Genomic DNA, 16,335 nt, shown 5'->3' with positions numbered 1-16,335 from the left:
ATCTAAGGATATGGCAACATGGGACCCACAGTTAGCGGAAGCTGAGTAGCAAACGTCCCTTTAGCCTGGAGCATTACCTCCAGGTCCCACTGCATCTCCTGCTTGGCCTGCCTCACTTAGTAAGGGTACCTTGTTGACCCCTGGCCCAGCTCTGCACAAACTGTCGTCTCCCTAATCTCAACCACAAACCCTGTAGAGAGTAGGATGGCTAAATAGAGTAGGATTGATTTATACTTTCAAGTAATAATAATTAGTAATTACCAAGCATTTAGTCTACGTCAGGCACAAAGAAGAGCATTTTGACCCTAACTTTCGAACTCAAAGATATTTTCATCCCATTGTGCATTTAGATCTGACATCCTTGCTCTATATATTTGCTTTGTGCTCTGGGCCAAGAAATATAAAGTCACTAACACATCCAATTCATAATAAATATTACTTGCAGAAATAATCTATCTAAAACAAAAATTGCAATGGCAAAAGCTTCAAACAAGAAAATCTATTATTGATTTTTAAATGACTAAAAGAATCACATCTTTTAGGTATTACTGAAAACAGTAAAATTTGAACTCAAAATTTTGATCTGATAATTTGATCCAGGGGAATTGTACTTATGAAAGGTAATGGCCTTGGGAATTCCCCGGCAGTTCAGCAGTTAAAACTCAGAGCTTGGACTTCCCTGGTGGCCCAGTGGTTAAGAATCCACCTGCCAATGCAGGGGACACAGGCTCGAGCCCTGGTCTGGGAAGATCCCACATGCCGCAGAGCAACTAAGCCCATGTGCCACAACTACTGAGGCTGCGCTCTAGAGCCTGTGAGCCACAACTACGGAGCCCGCATGCCACAACTACTGAAGCCTGTACGCCTAGAGCCCGTGCTCTGCAACAAGAGAAGCTGCTACAATGAGAAGCCCGTGCACCACAACGAAGAGTAGCCCCCGCTCACTGCAATTAGAGAAAGCCCGGGCGCAGCAACAAAGACACAATGCAGACAAAAATAAATAAATTTAGGGGGGAAAAAAAAGACTCAGCGCTTTCACTGCCAGGGGCCCTGGTTCCATCCCTGGTAGGGGAACTAAGATCCCACAAGCCCTGCGGTGTGGCCAAAAAAAAAAAGAAAAACAAACAAACAAAAAGTTATGGCCAAAAAGAAAACTCACAGTAGCAAAAGTTATAACCAGTCAAGCTAGGTAGGAAAAAAAATGCTAATTAGTTGAGTCTTTGTCGAAAAATATATATGAAAAAAAATTGACCTTCAGACAAATAATTTCAGTAAAATAAAAATTTTAATTGGAAAAAGAAGTAAATATATTGCACAGAAAATTGTTGATGACATTATATTTGGCTTACTAACTTCCCCTCTCTATGCAATACCACAGAAAACTCATGTCAATAACCTAGCGTGAATCTGACCATGTATTTCTCCATATTTATATAATCTCACACCTTCATATTCAGAGTGGGAGAAGCTTTCCATTGTTTCTCTTATAAAAATTGAATCATATTATCTTTTCTTGACTTTTTAAAAAGCAGTTATTTATTTTTTGGCTGCATGGGGTCTTTTTTTTTTAAGATTTTTAGAAATTCCATGTAATGTCTGAAACATTTATATTAACATATTTCCATACAAATAACCCAAATAAAGTTTAGTATTAGTTGGTTTTTTTTGTTTGTTTTTTTATACTGCAGGTTCTTATTAGCCATCTGTTTTATACACATCAGTGTATACATGTCAATCCCAATCGCCCAATTCAGCACACCACCATCCCCACCCACTGCCGCGTTCCCCGCTTGGTGCATGGGGTCTTTGTTGTGGCACGCGGGATCTTTCGCTGTGGCGCGCGGGCTCAGTAGTTGCACCCGAGGCATGTGGGATATTAGTTCCCCGACCAGGGACCGAACCAGCGTCCCCTGCATTGCAAGGCGGATTCTTAACCACTGGACCTCCAGGGAAGTTTTCTCTTATAAAAATTGAATCATATTATCTACATTTCCTGGCACCTTGTTTTTCTCCCTTAACAATATCTTAGTCTTGCAGTGCACTCGGCAGTCCCCCGGCTCTGTCCCTTGCTTCCACGGTTTTTGGCCAGATTAGACCCAGCAACGCCCCTTCCTCTAGCCTCCAACCATCCTCCAACCCTTTTGCCAGTCGCAACCTCGGGAACCAGCCACTCAGCTATCCTCGGCTTCCGGGACCAGCTAACACCATTTTCTGAGCTTAGCTCCTTATTATCCGTTAACATGAGCTTCCAAATTCGTCAGAATTTTTCCCCTGGTGTGGAGGCCGCTGTCCATCGCCTGGCCAACGTGCCCCTGGGGGCCTTCTACACTTACCTCTCTCTGGGCTTCTATTTTGACTGCGACAATGTGGCTCTGGAGGGCATGGTCCACTTTTTCCATGAATTGACAGAGCAGAAGCACGAAGGCGCCGAGCGTTTCTTGAAAATGCAAAACCAGTGCGGCTGCCACGCCCTTTTCCAGGACGGTCAGAAGCCATAGCAAGATGAGTGGGGTAAAACCCAGGACGCTGTGGAAGCCGCCGTTCTCAGGGAGCAGGAGCAGAACCTGAACCTGAACCTGAACCAGGCCCTTCTGGATCTGCGTGACGTGGGTTGTGCCCGCGCAGACCCCCACCTCTGTGACTTCCTGGAGAGCCACTTCCTAGATAAGCAGGTAAAAGCCATCAAGAAGATGGGCGATCACCTGACCAACCTCCGCCGGCTGGCTGGGCTGGACGAGTATCTCTTTGAAAGGCTCGCCCTCAGTCGTGACTAGCGAGCCTCTGGAGCCCAGCGGCCTCTGAGGAGCCCCTCTGGCGTCAGGGCTTCTGCCTGCAGTCCCGTCTCTGCAGCTTCTCACAGCTTTTTTTTTTTTTTTTTTGCGGTACGGGGGCCTCTCATTGTTGTGGCCTCTTCCGTTGCGGAGCACAGGCTCCGGACGCGCAGGCTCAGCGGCCATGGCTCACGGGCCCAGCCACTCCGCGGCATGTGGGATCTTCCTGGACCGGCTCATGACCCCGTGACCCCTGCGTGGGCGGGCGGAGTCTCAACCACTGCGCCACCAGGGAAGCCCTCTCACAGCTTTTTAACCGCCCTGTAGCCCTCTCCCAAGCCTTGGACCAAATGGGAAAAATAAAGCTTTCTGTAGCCAAGAAAAAAAGAGAGAGAGAACAAAAAAACACAGTAGCTTACAGAAATCCTTTCAAATCAGGATGGGTTCATTTGTATAAAAGAAAGTCTTCAAGAGAACGCTAGGTTGAAGAAAAGATATATTTTTATTTTTAGAAGAAGTTGCCAGATCTCTTTCCAAAAGGACTGAAATAATTCATATTTCCTTTGGCAAAGTATGCAAGTACCTTTTTCTCTACATCCCAGTAGTTGGCACTACTGTTTCTTTCTAACAATCAGGTAGAGGTAATGAATAACCTCATTATTACTTTAATTTGCATTTCTCTACCTACTAATGAATTTGAGCACCTTTTCGTATGTTTACTGGCAACTGAATTTGCTCTTCCACAAAATGCCAATTTATATGACTGGGCCATTTTTTATGAGATAGTTTATCTTTTGCTTGCCTTGTGTAAGAGTTCTTGGTATATTTTCATAACAAATCTTCTACCTGTCACTTGCATTACAATTATTTTTTCCAAATTCGTCATTTGTCTATTGACTTTGCCCATGATATCTTCACCATACAAGAGTGTGAATTTTTATATAGTTAAATATGATTAAGCTTCTGCTTAAAAGGGTCTTTCCTCATCGCTAGCAATTCTCATAAAATCCGGGAATGTAGTCTCCCAGAATATCTTGCAAGATATTATATTTTAATTTTTTTATATTTAGTTTTTACATCTATCTTTAATTATCTATTAAAGATAGATATAAAAACTATTTATTTTATGTTATTTTATTTTTTATCCAAAATGTGTTTATTAGGATGGTTTCCCACTCATCTTGATTCTGGGGGCTTTTAGTGCTGCTTCATACATAAGATAGGGGTCCAAGTTTTTCTTCCAAATGGATAGCCAGCTTTGCCAGGATCATTCATTATAAAATGTATCCTTTTCCCACAGAACTAAACTATCAGTTTTCTAATACAGATGATGCTTATACATTACAGGATCTATTTCCAGATTATTTATTTTATTCTACGGATCTAGTTACCTATTCCTGTGCCAATACAACATTTAATTTATAGTATGTTCTGACATCTTGTAAATCCTCTCTCACTAGTCTTTTTATCATATTTTTCTGCACCATCTTTGGGCATTTATTTTTCTGTATAAACTTTAATATTATTTTATTGAATCCTCCTCACTCCAAAGCCACTGGAATCCTAACTGCATAAAAAAATGCATTAAATTCATATATTAATTTTGGAAGAATTAGCCATTTTAATATTGTCTTCCCATCCAAAAACATGGTATTTCTATTTGTTTATATCTTGTTTTGTGTCCCTCTATAAGACACACAACTTCTAATGGATTATTTGCTTCATATAAGTCCTATACCTTTCTTGTTAAATTTCTTTTTATTTTATACTTTTGTTGTTATTATTTTTTTAACATTTCCATTTGTAGCTGTTTATTTTTATAATAGATAAAAATTGCTGATAAAAAATAAAATAGATAAAAATTTTTATATATTTATCTTGCAGCTAGACAGCTAGCCAAATTATCTTATTAATTCTAAGAAGTTTTTTACTACAGCTTCCTGGATTTTCCATGTATATAGTCATATGGTCAGAAAAAGAGATTGTTCTTCTCCTCTTTCCCAGTATTTTTACTGATTATTTTATCTGTTTATTATATTTGCAAGAACCTCCAAGACAATGTTAAATAATAATGGGGAGAGTAGGCATTCCTGTCTAGTTCTTGGTTTGAACTGAAATGGTTTTACCATTTTACCATTTAGGATAATACTTGCTGTTCATTTCTGGTAAATAATCTTTATTTTATTCAGAGTATTTTTCAGGAATAGTTGATAAATTTTCAAATGTCTTTTCAATTGATAAGTTGATTTTCTTTTCTTTAGCTTGTTGATTAATGGATTATGCTGATAGATTTCCAGTACTGAACTATATTTGCATTCTTGGAATAAACTGTACTTCTTGGGCTTCCCTGGTGGCGCAGTGGTTGGGAGTCCGCCTGCCGATGCAAGGGACACGGGTTTGCGCCCCGGTCTGGGAGGATCCCACATGCCGCAGAGCGACTGGGCCCGTGAGCCATGGCCGCTGAGCCTGCACGTCCGGAGCCTGTGCTCCGCAACGGGAGAGGCCACAACAGTGAGAGGCCGGCGTATTGCAAAAAAAAAAAAAAAAAAAAAAGGAAAAAAAAAAAACTGTACTTCTTTTACTACTCTTAGATACATTAATAGAATCTATTTGCTAATATTTTAGAAAGTTTGCATCTACATTCATACATGATCATTGTCTAGGACCTAGACTAGTTTATAAAACATTTGAACTATGTATTCTTTAAAAATAAGGAAAAAAACTCAATTGTGAATCTGTCTGGTCCTGTCGCCTTCTTCAATCTTAGCTTTTTAATCGCTTTTCCAACATCATGTTTGGTAATTGGTACATTTATATTTTTCACTTCAGTTTATTCCTTTGGGGGATTTATATGTACAGTTATTTTAATCTCCATCATTTCCAATTTTACATACTTTTTCGTCTCTTTTTTCTTTAATCTTAGAACCAGGGTTTGAACTCAAGTCTTTCTGCTTCCAGCCTGAGTCCTCATGCCACGTCTCCATACTATGCCCTTAGAGGTTAATTAAGGCTGAATCCATAAATGTAAATTATTTTGACTTGTTTAATTAAAACAATCAGTCAATTGCAAAAGTTAGATTTATACAAATTTTAAATTATTCTAATTTTTACTTAAGATAGCTATCTTGGCATAAGCAGAATCATCGATAACATGGTCATGCTTGCAAGATCTCAGGGAATTTGAATTGTCTTCATTTAGCAAGGAGACTCGTTGTTTCCTTCATCCTAAAACTACTTTTTGACCAGCACCAATAATTTCCATAGAAGAAAGTGAAACCCACTTTATCTGAGACTATGATTACTATTTAATTCTTGAAAATGATGTTCAAACTAACATGAAATTTCATTCACTTTAATAAAATACTACCTATTTAGGAAGAAGCTTTACTGTTATCTCTAGGGATATATTAATATCATTAAAAAGAACATACGGTTGAGAAAGTTGCATGTACATTTATAATTTTGTTCCCTTCTGAATATGAAAGACTATTTAATTAAGATTATTATTATCTTTAAAGCTTTTTCTCAAAGGAAATGTTCTTCATTCTAAGCTACATATCTTCTTTGGGGGGAAAAAAAGGAATTTTAAAAGAAATCCTGAAATACTCTGAGTGCATATGCTCTGGTTATACCCAAAGGAGGACTTCGCTTCTCCTTCCCTCATTATATTTCTGTAGTATAATATAAACCAGGGTTGCTTGCATGTGCTTGCTTTCTTTCTCTCTCAGTGACAATTTTTTTCATGAGCCAACTGGAGAGATAAACCAATTCTTCATATAATCCAGGCAAAAACAAAAGAAAAGAGTTGGGGGGGTGCCAGACAGGAGGGTACAGAAAAGTCCACCCTCTGGACTTGGACATGGACACATGTTATTGCTCAGACATCCGTTTTGCTTTGTCCTCAGTATAAACATTTTCTCTGCCTTCACGGTCAATCTACTTCAATTAGTCCCATGCTCTTCTGTTACCCTTCCACCACAGAGTTCCACTTCCTGACTTCTATTGTCCTATGTATAATCTGGTCTCTGCTGAAACTGTTCTCCCAAAGGCCACCTTCCCTGTGGCAAGTGGAACTGTGCCCCACCCCCCCAGAAAAATTCATATGTTGCAGTTCTAACCCCCAGTATCTCAGCATGTGACCTTATTTGGAAATAGGGTTCTTGTAGATATAATTAGTTAAGGTGAGGTCATCCTGGAGTAGGGTGGGCCCTAATCTAATATGACTGGTGTCCTGATAAAAAGGGGAAATTTGGACACAGGCATGCACACAGAAAGAACGCCATCTGATGACAAAAGCAGAGATTGGGGTGTTGTGTCTACAAGCTAAGGAATGGCAAGATTGCCAGCAAATCACCAGAAGCTAAGGGAGAGGCATGTAACAGTTTCTTTCTCATACCCTCAGAAGGAACCAACCCTGCCAACACCTTGATCTTGGCCTTCTAGCCACCAGAATTGTGATTCTATACATTTCTGTTGTTTAACCCACCTAGTTTGTAGTTCTGTCATAGAAGCCCTAGCAAACTAATACTCTCTTCTTCCGAATTTAATGGTGTTGGGCTTCCCTGGTGGCGCAGTGGTTTAGAATCTGCCTGCCAATGCAGGGCACACGGGTTCAAGCTCTGGTCCGGGAAGATCCCCCATGCCTCAGAGCAACTAAGCCCGTGTGCCACAACTACCGAGCCTGTGCTCTCCAGCCCACGAGCCACAACTACTGAGCCCGCATGCCACAACTACTGAAACCTGCACGCCTAGAGCCCGTGCTCCTCAACAAGAGAAGCCACTGCAATGAGAAGCCCACATACTGCAAAGAAGAGTAACCCCTGCTCACCGCAGCTAGAGAAAGCCGACACGCAGCAACGAAGACCCAATGCAGCCAAAAATAAATAAATAAAAATTTAAAAAAAAATTTAATGGTGTTTTCTCTTTACTCATCTACATTAACTTCTCATTTCAATTGATAACAGTGGACACCAAGTCCTTGTGAAACTCTCTCCTTATGTTACAAAATCATTATCCATTGATCTTCCATTGTTTCTTCCTATCTTCTTCTCTGACTTCTCTTCCTCCACCCCCCAAAAATGTCAGTGCCCCCAAGTGTCTATCCACAATCATTCCCATTATTATTAGTGGTAATATTATTAGTGGTAATAAATTTTTTGAAATATCTAGCTTTTATTGAACATATGCCAGGTACCATTCTAAATATTTTACATATATCATCTTATTTAATCCTCACATCTCCTCCAAGGAAAATGCTATTTTCTATCCCATTTTACAGATGAGTAGACTGAGGCTTAGAGAGGTTAAGTAACTTGCCCAAGGTCACACAAAAAGTATGTGGCAGAGCTAGGGTTCAAACTCAGGTCTCTCTGACCCCAGAGTACAGAGTTGTTTTCACACTGGTTCTCATTCTTTCTCCATAAAGAATAGACCTCCCTCCTTCCTCTGAAATCTTATGGAATTCTACTGCTTTGTTTTCTATTCAATACAGACAATCTTGTATTCTACATCTCCAGAGCCATTCCCCTCCCATTCTCTAAAGTCTGAACTTCCACCTCAAACTCCTCTTGTCCAAAACTGAACTCTTCCCATTTCCTTCCAAATATGCTTTGCCTTCTGTACCTGCTATTCGTTCCACAATCTCCTCAGCCACCCATGCTTGGAAACTTCATAGTATTTTTTAAAATATTTATTTATTTGGCTGCACCGGGTCTTAGTTGTGGCACACTGGATGTTTAGTTGCGGCATGTGGGATCTACTTCCCTGACCAGGGATTGAACCCGGACCCCCTGCATTGGGAGGGTGGAGTCTTAACTGCTGGATCACCAGGGAAGTCCCCATAGTATTTTCGATTCGTGTCTGTCCCATGTTTCTTTTTATAATCAGTTGCAAAGTTGTGCTAATTCTACCCAAAACTTCTGTCCAGGTTGCCCACTCCTCTCCATCCCACCAGCCTGAACTAACCTAACAACTGCAAAGTGTCCTCCACATCCCATCCTTTCCATCCTCCTGTCCTACATTCTACATCCAGCTCCTCTTAAAACACTCATCTCATCAGGTTGCACTGCTGCTGCACTGCTCACTGCCTGCAGAATAAGGTCCAAACTTCTTACACAGACCATAACGACCCCTACGATCTAGTTTCCATCTATCTTTCCAATCTCTTTTGTGCGCCAAACAAAACTTGTGGCAGTTCTATACACACCCAGGCTTTTCTGCCACAGTTCCACGTGGCATGTTCCATCTCTAATCCTTTAAGTTTAGTGCAAATTTCTTGCTCTAAAATTCAACTTCAGATCTTTCACTGGCTGTTGAATAGTTCTCCCTCCTCTGAACTCGCTTTACAGTTTATTTATATTTATCTTGAACCATTATCACTTTCCACCCTCTATTTCAGTTATTGATCTAGAGGTCTGATATCCCCCACCAGACTGTGAGTTCCTAAAGGGCAGGCACCGTGATTAATCTGAGAATTTTCCACAGCACTTAACTCAGTATTTAGCATATGGTAGGTATTCGGTAGGTAATCACTGGCTTAGTTTTTAAAGTCTCTATGTAAATGAATGTATTAACCAAACTGACTATTAGACTGTTTGAAATTCACAGAGTTCAGAGCAGCTAAAGCCTGAAAGTATATTAAAATCACCAGGAGAACTTGCTCACCTGGGTCCCCTTCCGATCCAGTCTGCTTTGTGTTCCTCTGAAACACTCCAGGCTAAACCATGTCACTGGCCCCAAAGCCCTTTCCTCACCATTCCCACCACACCTTGGAAGTTCATAACAGGTCATTATCCTTCTTCATGTCTCAAAGTCTACAAGATGCTAGGTAGATGCCTAAACCCCTTTGCAGTGATAGCAAGACAACTGGTGTCAAAGTGCTTTGAACTCAGCAGGACCCATTTACCCTGTTGTTATGAGCATCCCTCTGCCAAGAGGCCACCTCGTGGAGGCTTCTGCAAGTCACTGAAGCCTGGTTGTTTAGCAAGTCCATGGGAAAGATTGGAGAAAAACCTCAAAGTTTTCATTTCCAATCCCAAGACATGGGAAAGCTGGGTAATCTCAACTGACCCTTCACCTGGGTGTACAGCCAGAGAGAGCCCCAGGGCCCGATGAGAAACAAGAGCTTATCTTGTCTCTGCAGATTTGAGAATCATGGGGTGAGAGTTATGTGAATGGCAAAGTTTCCAGGCAGGACAGAGAAAGAGCTAAATCAGAGGATCAGAGAATCAGAGCTGGTAGTTTGAATTTTTAACCGGGTCTAGTTACTTTCTCCAAGGCAAGCGGTCAAGAAACTATCAGAAATTCTATACTAGCTCCACAATATTATTATATAGTGTCGTTGTTAATATTCACATGGCTAATAAAAAAATGTAGTTTGTTGAGCACATGCTGTATACCAGGCATGTACTTTATTCTCTATATTTTATACCACTTGGCCCTCATGCTGCCCCTGTGAAGAATTATGACTATTAGGAAACTAGGGTTCAGAAAAATAAGTAATGTCCCAAGGTCACACAGCTTCTAAGGGACAGACATTCCAAGGCAGAGTGGAAAGCAAGAGCAAAGACACAGAGATGAGGAAAAGCAAAGTATTCACAGAGACCTGCAAGTAGTTGGGTGTTCCTGGAGAATAAAGCATGAGAAGACCATGGAGAGAGGAGTTGCCCTTGTATTCTATGTTAGGCAAATGGCTATCTTGTAGATAATTGGGAGCCTTTGAAGAGTTTCATGCAGGAGAGTAACACATGAGACTTGTGATTTGAAAACTGAGGTGGAGAATGGATTGGAGGGGACAGCTGAAATGCAGGGAGATCAGCTGGAAAACTGTGCAGGTAATCCTGGAAAGAGGTGATGACACCTTTGTGCCTTCTCCATCTCTTGGATGATGGAGGGAAAGCGGTGGAACAGAGAAATACTTGGAAGATAAATCAGTAGTCTTGGGAAACTATTGCATAAGGTTTCAGCTTATAACATCTCCAACCTCTTCAACTGTGCCTCAGACTCTCATATCCAATGTTCTGTGGATGATTCGTGAGTATTATGTCAAATTATGCAGGGGACACAAGAATGAACAAAACAAGGTTTCTGATCACTTTCTAGTTGGGAAGGATAATGCCAATCAACACAAAATTACCTGGTAGATAAAAGTGTTATGCAGACAATTAACAAAAGGTGATATGATAGGGTTTGGGTACCTTTAGAATGAGTGGTCAGGGAAACCTTTATGAAGAGACGCCCTTTAGGCTTGCTAATGAAACAGGAGGGGAGGGGGCAGGGCACAACCTTTAAAAGAATGACATGGCCATAGGACATGACAAAAACTGTTTAGAACCAACTAGGTCCAAGATGGCAGAAGATTCGACTTCCAGTGGACCTTAAGCCTCATTATACACTCATTGTAATACATTAGCATGCTAAATGATACACCCACCAGTGCCATAACAGTTCTGAGGCTGACCATCAAAGTCCAAAAAGTGGGCAGTGGCCCAATTCCTGGAAATCCCTGGCCTTTCTCCGAAATAATTAGAATAATCCTCCCACTCATTAGCCTATGAAATTATCCAGCCCATAAAAACTAACCACACCATATTTCAAAGCTCCCTCACCTCCTGAGATGGCTCACACTCTGCCTGTGGAGTGTGTTTCTCTCTAAATAAATCCATGTCTTACCTGTCACTTCATCTCTGAATTCTCTCCTAATGAAGCAAGAACCTTAAATTCACCGGGAACACCAAGGCCATATGAAAAATCCAGGGAAAGAAGTGGCTTCCTGGGTTGGAAGAATCCAAAGCAGACCAGTGCAGCTGGAACAGAATGGGCAAAGGAGAAAAGGGAACAAAAGTGTATCAGAGACGTAGACAGTGTCCAGGTCACGTAGGACTTTGAAAGTAAGGTTAAGGAATTTAGATTTTATTTGAAGTATCATGGGAAGCTGGAGGAAGGTTTTAATCAAGGGACTATTTTTACCTAATTTAAGTTGCTAAGTGATTACTCTGGCTTCTTGTGGAAAATATAGGCAGGGCAGATGCGAAAGCAGGCAAATTTTGTAGCTGTTCATTGAGAAATGGTGGTCGCTTGGAGAAAAGAGAATGGATCAAGTATCTGATTTGGGTTTTTTTTTTTGCGGTACGCGGGCCTCTCACTGTTGTGGCCTCTCCCGTTGCGGAGCACAGGCTCCGGATGCGCAGGCTCAGCGGCCATGGCTCACGGGCCCAGCCGCTCCGCGGCATGTGGGATCTTCCCGGACCAGGACACGAACCGGTGTCCCCTAGCATCAGCAGGCGGATTCTCAACCACTGCGCCACCAGGGAAGCCCAAGGATCTGTTTTGATAGATTAAACGTGGAAGGTAAGAAAGAAAGAGTCAAAAGTGACTCAGGGATTCAGAATGTGAAGGAGCAGTTTGGCAGAAATCAACAGCTGGGTTTTCGACACGTTGAGTCTGAGATTTCTTTTAGAGATCCAAATGCTAAGTAGGCAGTTGGTAATACAAGTCTGGAATTCAGGAGAGAATCTGAGGATAGAAATGTACATTTCAGAATGATCAGCCTACAGATGGTATTTAAAGCCGTAGGACTGAATGAGATGTCTTAGTGAATAAGAAAGAACAAAGAGGCCGAAACAGAGCCTGGAGACACTCAGACATTTAGAAGTCAGAAAAAAAGAGGAGACAGAAGAGGGACATTGAGATGGAGCCAATAAGTGGCAAGAAGCCAAAAAAGAGTGTGATGTTGAAACTGAGCAGGACCCTGCGGGGTCCTCCCAGGGTACAAATCCTTTCTGTGTCTCCCATTTCTTGTAGGAAATAGGCTTCCTTCAGCTTCCTTGACCTTACCTGAGTTCCAAAGGGCAGATTCAAACAGTTGCTTATCAGTGAAGGGAGGGAATGCAGAAACAAAGGAGGAGCAGACTTGAAACTAAAGTGCAGCCTTGGGGCAGCAGGCTCCTGGTTCCTCCTCAAGGAATATACATAACAATATCTTTGAGTTCTTCTGCAGAACTAAGCCCCCCACCCAGGTGAAGGATGGCAACTTCAGGCTGAGGGCAAGATTCCTGGAGCACCGCCCTGTTACCTCAACATCAACCAATCAGAAGACAGACACACATTCTGCAGCCCTCACCCCAAATTTTCCCTGTAAAAACTTCTCTCTGAAAACCACCCAGGGGGTTCAGGTTTTTGAGCACTAGCCATCCTTTTCCCTTGCTTGGCCCTGAAATAAAACTTTCTCTGCTAAAAAAAAAAAAAAGAAAGAAAAAGTGAGAGGAAGAATTATTTTCTCTGCATATCTTTTTATGTAATTTGAATTCCTATCATGTGCCTGCATGGCTTCCATTAAGTGAGATCCAAGGAAATACTCTGCTAAAAGACCGTACAAGTAGAGACCCCTGTGGCACTGCCATCTCCCCAGCACAGAGGAGGGCCATCTCACACAGAGGGGTCCTCTGGGCAGCCATAGAAGAGGACGGGGGTAGTTCTCTTGTGACTTCCACATCCTCTCTCCACATCTCTCCCACCTCTGTTCCTTCCCCGAACAGTCTTAGACCATCAAGGGCTGCAGATTATAACCTTCCTAAACTGACTCTGACAGAGAGTTCATGAGCTGCAGGATGTTCTGCACTGAAACTTTCGTTTGACCAAACTGAGTAAAAGTAAGACTGCTTTCTAGAGAGCAACTTTTCTGCTCAAACAAAAAGAAAAAAAGCAATCGCCGGGAGAGGACATTACTTTTATTCAGGTACACGGCACATTCTTCTTGCTTTCTTTTTTTTTTTTAAATCATCTTTTTTGCAGTATAACTGCTTTACAATGGTGTGTTAGTTTCTGCTGTATAACAAAGGTGAATCAGCTATACATATCCATATATCCCCCAATCTCATCCCTTTTGCATCTCCCTCCCACCCTCCCTATCCCACCCTTCTAGGTGGTCACAAAGCACCGAGCTGATCTCCCTGTGCTACGAGGCTGCTTCCCACTTGCTATCTATTTTATATTTGGTAGTGTATATATGTCCATGCAACTCTCACTTCGTCCCAGCCTACCCTTCCCCTTCCCCTTCCCCTTGTTCTCAAGTCCATTCTCTACATCTGCGTCTTTATTCCTGTCTTTTCCCTAGGTTCTTCAGAACCTTTTTCTTTTTTCTTTTTAGATTCCATATATATGTGTTAGCATACAGTACTTATTTTTCTCTTTCTGACTTGCTTCACTCTGTATGACAGTCTCTAGGTCCGTCCACCTCACTACAAATAACTCAATTTCCTTTCTTTTTATGGCTGAGTAATATTCCACTGTATATATGTGCCACATCTTCTTTATGCATTCAACTGTCGAGGGACACTTAGGTTGCTTTCATGTCATGGCTACTGTAAATAGAGCTGCAATGAACATTGTGGTACATGAATCTTTTTGAATTATGGTTTTCTCAGGGTATATGCCCAGCAGTGGGATTGCTGGGTCATATGGTAGTTCTGTTTTTCATTTTTAAAGGAACCTCCATACTGTTCTCCATAGTGGCTGTATCAATTTACATTCCCACCAACAGTGCAAGATGGTTCCCTTTTCTCCACACCCTCTCCAGCATTTATTGTTTGTAGATTTTTTGATGATGGCCATTCTGACCTGTGTCAGGTGATACTTCATTGTGGTTTTGATTTGCATTTCTCTAATGATTAGTGATATTGAGCGTCCTTTCATGTGTTTGTTGGCAATCTGTAATATCTACTTTGGAGAAATGTCTATTTAGGTCTTCTGCCCATTTTTGGATTGGGTTGTTTGTTTTTTGTGATATTGAGCTGCATGGGCTGCTTGTGTATTTTGCAGATTAATCCTTTGTCAGTTGCTTCGTTTGCAAATATTTTCTCCCATTCTGAGGGTTGTCTTTTCATCTTATTTATGGTTCCTTTGCTGTGCAAAAGCTTTTAACTTTCATTACATCCCATTTGTTTATTTTTGTTTTTATTTCCATTTCTCTAGGAGGTGGGTCAAAAAGGATTTTGCTGTGATTTATGTCATAGAGTGTTCTGCCTATGTTTTCCCCTAAGAGTTTTATAATGTCTGGCCTTACATTTAGGTCTCTAATCCATTTTGAGTTTATTTTTATGTATGGTGTTAGGGAGTGTTCTAATTTCATTCTTTTATATGTAGCTGTCCAGTTTTCCCAGCAACACTTATTGAAGAGGCTTCTTTTCTCCATTGTAAATTCCTTCCTTTTTTATGAAAAATAAGGTGACCACATATGCGTGGGTTTATCTCTGGGCTTTCTATCCTGTTCCATTGATCTATATTTCTGTTTTTATGCCAGTACCATACTGTCTTGATTACTGTAGCTTTGTAGTATAGTCTGAAGTCAGGGAGCCTGATTCCTCCAGCTCCATTTTACTTTCTCAAGATTGCTTTGGCTATTCGGGGTCTTTTGTATTTCCATACAAATTGTGAAATTTTTTATTCTAGTTCTATGAAAAATGCCATTGGTAGTTTGAAAGGGATTGCATTGAATCTGTAGATTGCTTTGGGTAGTATAGTCGTTTTCACAATGTTGATTCTTCCAATCCAAGAACATGGTATATCTCTCTATCTGTATCATCTTTAATTTCTTTCACCAGTGTCATAGTTTTCTGCATAGAGGTCTTTTGTCTCCTTAGGTAGGTTTATTCCTAGGTATTTTATTCTTTTTGTTGCAGTGGTAAATGGGAGTGTTTCCTTAATTTCTCTTTCAGATTTTTCATCATCAGAGTATAAGAATGCAAGAGATTTCTGTGCATTAATTTTGTATCCTGCTACTTTACCAAATTCATTGATTAGCTCTAGTAGTTTTCTGGTAGTATCTTTAGGATTCTCTATGTATAGCAACATGTCATCTGCAAACAGTGACAGCTTTACTTCTTCTTTCTGATTTGTATTCCTTTTATTTCTCTTTTTTCTCTGATTGCTGTAGCTAAAATTTCCAAAACTATGTTGAATAATAGTGTTGAGAGTGGGCATCCTTGTCTTGTTCCTGATCTTAGTGGAAATGGTTTCAGTTTTTCACCATTGAGACCAATGTTGGCTGTAGGTTTGTCATATATGGCCTTTATTATGCTGAGATAAGTTCCCTCTATGCCTACTTTCTACAGGGTTTTTATCATAAATGGGTGTTGAATTTTGTCAAAAGCTTTTTCTGCACCTATTGAGATGATCATATGGTTTTTCTCCTTCCATTTTTTAATATGCTGTATCACATTGATTGATTTGCGTATATTGAAGAATCCTTGCATTCCTGGGATAAACCCCACTTGATCATGGTGTGTAATCCTTTTAACGTGCTGTTGGAGTCTGTTTGCTAGTATTTTGTTGAGGATTTTTGCATCTATGTTCATTACTGATATTGGCCTGTAGTTTTCTTTTTTGGTGACATCTTTGTCTGGTTTTAGTCTCAGGGTGATGGTGGCCTCATAGAATGAGTTTGGGAGTGTTCCTCCCTCTGCTATATTTTGGAAGAGTTTGAGAAGGATAGGTGTTAGCTCTTCTCTAAATGTTTGATAGAATTCGCCTGTGAAGCCATCTGGTCCTGGGCTTTTGTTTGTTGGAA

At 40.9% G+C, this 16,335-nt stretch overlaps 1 pseudogene; it reads left to right on the top strand.

Moving 5' to 3' along the window:
* Nucleotides 1–1,144: 1,144 nt before the first annotated feature.
* Nucleotides 1,145–2,873, top strand: LOC101277043 (ferritin light chain-like; annotated as a pseudogene).
* Nucleotides 2,874–16,335: the final 13,462 nt, after the last annotated feature.

This window comes from Orcinus orca, chromosome 8 (genome assembly GCF_937001465.1).
Source record: "Orcinus orca chromosome 8, mOrcOrc1.1, whole genome shotgun sequence".
In the NCBI taxonomy this organism is placed as follows: domain Eukaryota; kingdom Metazoa; phylum Chordata; class Mammalia; order Artiodactyla; family Delphinidae; genus Orcinus; species Orcinus orca.
The sequence above is the reverse complement of the archived record's forward strand: the minus strand, read 5'-3'. Positions and strand labels throughout refer to the sequence as shown.